The sequence below is a fragment of the Astatotilapia calliptera genome, chromosome 10, assembly GCF_900246225.1.
Source record: "Astatotilapia calliptera chromosome 10, fAstCal1.2, whole genome shotgun sequence".
Taxonomy (NCBI): domain Eukaryota; kingdom Metazoa; phylum Chordata; class Actinopteri; order Cichliformes; family Cichlidae; genus Astatotilapia; species Astatotilapia calliptera.
Window position 1 is genome coordinate 5657982 of NC_039311.1, and position 6000 is coordinate 5663981.

At 41.1% G+C, this 6000-nt stretch overlaps 1 long non-coding RNA gene across 1 annotated transcript; it reads left to right on the forward strand.

Annotated features, from left to right (window-relative positions):
- The first annotated feature begins 841 nt into the window (after positions 1-841).
- On the forward strand, positions 842-1424 carry LOC113030860 (uncharacterized). Its single transcript, XR_003273661.1, has 2 exons — positions 842-1159; positions 1245-1424. It is a non-coding gene; the product is annotated as an uncharacterized LOC113030860 (long non-coding RNA).
- The last annotated feature ends 4576 nt before the right edge of the window (positions 1425-6000 follow it).

Genomic DNA, 6000 nt, shown 5'->3' on the forward strand with positions numbered 1-6000 from the left:
TTTTTTTTACTTGAGCCACAGTGTTTGCTGTTTTTTATTTTTTCTATTTATTTTTAATCACTCTGACTTTGGAAAGCTGTGCCTCTTATTGCGTCTTCTGACGACCTCAGAACTTATTATTTAATTTTCTGCAGTCACACTTTGTTGCCTTAAACGTTCAGGCCTGTCTCTTACAACATGGTTACCTGAATGTAAACATGCTAGCATATAGGGGGATATTAGATTATATGGAAACTGCAGAAAGACTGTTGGTTCCAAATGATTCTGATTTATTGATATATGCTATTTTGGGGTTTAAAACAATGATGAGATGCTTTGGTATAACCTAAAATAGTCCAACAGACCATTCATGTGCAAAAAGTGTCCAGTTTAGCTGAATCAAATCAGTACTGTAAATTCCAAAAGATGGTACAATGGGCTGTGAGGTCAGGTCCTTGATCAATAACATGCAAATTGTCATAACCACTGATCAACAACCACTGATCAAGTTAAACTGATCATTGATTAATGGCCATGAGTCCCATTCACAGAGAGTTGGGGAATGGCTGCAATCACAGCATTGTCAGATGGTGATAGATGTACCCTTAGGCCCCCTCCTCGATTCAGAGATGGTCTTTCCCTTTTCACGTAAATGGCCTCCTTGACTCAAACCAGCATTCCTCCCTGTCCAGGATGTGTACATCCTCATCATTGAAAGAGTGTCATGTGGCCTGTAGGTGTACATAAACTGCGGAGTCCTGGCCTGACGAGGTTGCTCTTCTGTGTTGTGCCATCCGCTTCACCAGAGATTGTTTGGTTTCCCCGATGTATAAATCCTGGCAATCCTCCTGGCACTTAACAGCGTACACTATGTTACTATGTTTGTGTCGGGGGACCCGATCCTTGGGGTGGAGCCCCAAGTGTAAGTGTCACAGAAATGGCTTATGTATAAAGAAGTTTAATAGATGGTTCCAGCAGTTAAAATGTTCTTGCTTGTACGTTTCTGTGGCCAATATTGTAAGGGTGTGTTTATCTTGTCAGAAAGAACAAGTTTTGTTACACCGCTATTATCGCGAGGTTTGGGCGTGATAGTATTGGCTGTGAGCCCACGTTTAATAATCACGCTAAGGAGTCCAGCGAGCTATCTGCAAAGGCCTGGTTAGTCTACCAGCGGTACAAGGTATTTGTCATTTGCCATAACTGTATTGTGATATTGTAAAAATTTGTAATGTATGGTGTTCTAATTATTTTATGTTTTAATTTAGAATGCACAAGACTGTAAAGCTATTCTTCTAGGACCTCCGAAGTGGCAGGCGGCCACGAGGTAATTTTCGTTGTTAAAGCACAAGTGTTAATTTTGATAGACTGAAGCGCTTAAAGTCTTTGTGTTTTATGTTTGTAGTTTTCACGGCGTTCAATAAATGCAGCGAAGCGCCCGTCTTGAAGAAGCCGTGCCTGTGTTGTCATTTCGGAGTTACACCAAGGATTTGGGGTTTAAAAGCCACGGAGATGCGGTGTTTAGAAAAAAATGTGTCTCAACTGTTCCAATATTCCTGACACGTACAGGTTCACTACTAGTTTTCGCAGCGGTTGTCCTTCTCCCCTGGATCGGCTGGAGCTTTCTTTAGGCACCTTCCCAGCTTTGACAAATGTCCAGCTGGGATAACCACATTTACTCAGGGCCTTCTTGATGTGATGTTCTTCTGGTGTTCGCTCTGTGTTGTAGCGTCCTGATGACACCCAGTTTATGCTCCAGTGGATGATGAGAGTCAAACCTTAAATACTGATCCGTATGCGTAGGTTTACGGTACACATCAATTTTTAAATGTCCCCAATTTCTGCTTCTATGGAAGCCAACCTGCCACTTTTCATATCCTCCCTGGTGAATTTGAGGTGTTGGTCCACTGAGCTGAGCTGGTTTCAGTCATGCAAATGTCCTGTTTATATGATTGGGGAAACCTGCAGTTAGCTGAGACTGAAGAAGTCGAAACGTTTCTCCCACTGAAAACACTACGGCCAGATGAACACAATCAACCTTTTGGGATTTACTTACCTGGATGATTGAGCACGTATCAAGACAAAGCAATACTGTAAAGAATTATTTTAGTTCGTTTTATTATTTCTGTCTAGTATTAAAATTTATTTGAAAATCTGAATCATGTAAGTGTGACAAATATGCAAGAAAACAAAGAAAGAAATCAGAAAGGGTTTTTTTCACAACGCAGTATATGCAGGATTGAAACATTGACTTCATTTGCTGATTTGCTATCTGTGTATAGATTATATTCAAAGTAGAAAGAATCAAGCTTGAGTCAGTAGTTATCTACACAAGCTGTTTTATTTTATTTGTACACAGTCACAGTTTGGCCAATTTGGCAACACTATCAAAGTTAAGTGTGTTTAACTCACAAAACACAGCTGACATGCAGTCCCATGCTTCTGCAGAAAATTGTGTTGTATGTCATCCTGTCAAGCTGAAGTTTGCATCCACATTTCTATAGATTAATATATTTACTGAAGACTCTGAAGGAATTTATGTAGATGTTATCAGTTTATTTTTGTTGTTTTTGAGGCCTCTGACTATCAACACTGACATCTAATCTGTTCAACTCTGAGATGAGGTTATGATTCAAGTCAGATTTGTAGAAATTCACTTATAGGACTGAAATGATAAAAAATAGACAAAGAGAAATCTAGCATATTCATATATCAGTGAGAGCGCTGTCCTTACATACAGTTACAACAGCTTAAATTTTAGTCGCTGTCTCTTTCTCCTTTTCTACACCTAAACTGAGGAATACTCACCCTCTGAAACAAGAAACTGCAGTGCAAGGTCATTTAACCAGCTAAAATTTCCAATGAAATAATGAACAAATACTTCAAATGGAGTAAAATGTCATGTTTCGGCTGTGTACAGGCAGGAGAAGGACCCAAACGCAAAACTCACGACAACGAAATTAAACTCAAAAAGCTGCTTTATTGCAGAATGGCATGGTGAAAACTAAACTGGGACATGGCTAACTGACACACAGGGAAACACAGCCATGAGGGGCCGGGCTCAAATACACAGAGGGATAACGAGGGAACAAGACACAGAAGGAGAGCACAGCTGGGAGTAATCAGGCTGGACGAGACAAGGGAAGCAAAACTAGAAACATTGACATGAGACACGGACCTTCAAAGTAAAACAGGAAACACACTGACTGAACTCTAGACATGTAAACTTAACAGCAACTGGGGAGACAGAACATAGGAACCTGAAACATGGTACAAAAACGTCACAGTAGACACAACATGGAACACAGGGAAGCCATATTACAAAGCCAAAGAACTAAACCTATGATAACCATAACTGAGACCTAGGGAAACAAGAAACAGTACAACAAAGGACTCAAAACATAATCCATAATATAAAAACACGAGATCTCTTCAAAATAAAATTGGAAACATAATGAGAAGCAGACATGACAACCAGAACTTGACAACGTAAGACACAGACATGAAACACACGAAGGGCAAGGGAGACTTAACATGGGTTGGAAACACAAGGGGGAACTAATAAGCAAATGAACATAGGAGACCTAATGAGCTTAAACATACTATAAACATCAAAATGAACTAAAACTCAAAACACTGGGTCATAAGACCCAGGATCGTGACATAAAATCCCAGCCTGAAGAATCGAGCACAGTGAAGTCAGCATATATCACACTGGACAAAGCTGTGGTAGGAACAAAACTCAAAAATACACCTCGGACAAAAGGTTTCTGACTGTACATCATGTTACTGGACTAATTAGTTATTATCATATGTGTTATGTTTCATATTATTCACTGCACACTTGGTTTAAGGTAAGACAGGTAACATGATAACCAGGTGTTGGCATAATGATAAGATTGGCAATATAATTAGTAATCTTAATGATGCGATCACTAAATATCAAACTCTATTCTAAAAGATTTTCTTTTGCAGTCTCAGCCCATTCATCATTTAGTAAAGTTTCCATCCCACTAATATACATTTTGTTTCCTCAAATCCCACCAAAGACCTTTTAAGGGGATTGACATCTAGAGACTGAAACAACCCATCAAACTGTTCCTGGATTGGATTGATTTGCTCCTTGGGTTGACCCGGGCGTATGTTTGGGATTATAGCCTCCACAGAAAAGTCGGTTATTACCAAGCTACTGTTTACACACTGAGAGCATCCCATTCTTCTTCAAAGAGCTCCGGCATGTCACAGTATCCGCTGCAAGGGTCAAATCTAGGCGCTCTAACAGTAAAACACAGTGACAACAGGATAAATTGTGTCTGACTGCTGGAATTGTCTAAAACAGACTCCCAGAACTTCACTGGTCATTCTGGGATGTTCAAGTTGATGTTTGTGTGATTTTTTCCCTGTATAATGTGTTCCAACAAGACTTTTTGAACATTAATTCATTGTTTATTTGTTGTCTTGGTCTGTACTGATGCTTTTGTTCCTGTCTCCAGCAGGTGCATCTGCAGCTGTTTGGAACATAGACAGTTTTTTGATATTTTGCTTACGTGATGTTTTCTGACGTTTTCATTCTCCTTGGAGAAACTGTACTCTTTGGCTGTTTAAACAAATATATATATAAAGATTGTGAATTGTCAGAAAACCTTGAATGTGTATATACTGGATACACATATTCTATATCATACTGTAGTATATAATTATATACAGTGGGGCAAAAAAATATTTAGTCAGCCACCGATTGTGCAAGTTCCCCCACTTAAAATGATGACAGAGGTCAGTAATTTGCACCAGAGGTACACTTCAACTGTGAGAGACAGAATGTGAAAAAAAAACTCCATGAATTCACATGGTAGGATTTGTAAAGAATTTATTCGTAAATTAGGGTGGAAAATAAGTATTTGGTCACCTCAAACAAGGAAAATCTCTGGCTCTCACAGACCTGTAACGTCTTCTGTAAGAAGCTTTTCTGTCCCCCACTCGTTACCTGTATGAATGGCACCTGTTTGAACTCATCATCTGTATAAAAGACACCTGTCCACAGCCTCAAACAGTCAGACTCCAAACTCCGCCATGGCCAAGACCAAAGAGCTTTCGAAGGACACCAGGAAAAGTATTGTAGACCTGCACCAGACTGGGAAGAGTGAATCTACAATAGGCAAGCAGCTTGGTGTGAAAAAATCAACTGTGGGAGCAATCATCAGAAAATGGAAGACATACAAGACCACTGATAATCTCCCTCGATCTGGGGCTCCACGCAAGATCTCATCCCGTGGGGTCAAAATGATCATGAGAACGGTGAGCAAAGATCCCAGAACCACACGGGGGGACCTGGTGAATGACCTGCAGAGAGCTGGGACCAAAGTAACAAAGGTCACCATCAGTAACACACTACAACGGCAGGGAATCAAATCCCGCAGTGCCAGACGTGTTCCGCTGCTGAAGCCAGTGCATGTCCAGGCCCGTCTGAAGTTTGCCAGAGAGCACATGGATGATACAGCAGAGGATTGGGAGAATGTCATGTGGTCAGATGAAACCAAAGTAGAACTTTTTGGTATAAACTCAACTCGTCGTGTTTGGAGGAAGAAGAATACTGAGTTGCATCCCAAGAACACCATACCTACTGTGAAGCATGGGGGTGGAAACATCATGCTATGGGGCTGTTTTTCTGCCAAGGGGACAGGACGACTGATCCGTGTTAAGGACAGAATGAATGGGGCCATGTATCGTGAGATTTTGAGCCAAAACCTCCTTCCATCAGTGAGAACTTTGAAGATGAAACGAGGCTGGGTCTTCCAACATGACAATGATCCAAAACACACCGCCCGGGCAACAAAGGAGTGGCTCCGTAAGAAGCATTTGAAAGTCCTGGAGTGGCCTAGCCAGTCTCCAGACCTCAACCCCATAGAAAATCTGTGGCGGGAGTTGAGAGGCCGTGTTGCTCGGCGACAGCCCCAAAACATCACTGCTCTCGAGAAGATCTGCATGGAGGAATGGGCCAAAATACCAGCTACTGTGTGTGCAAAC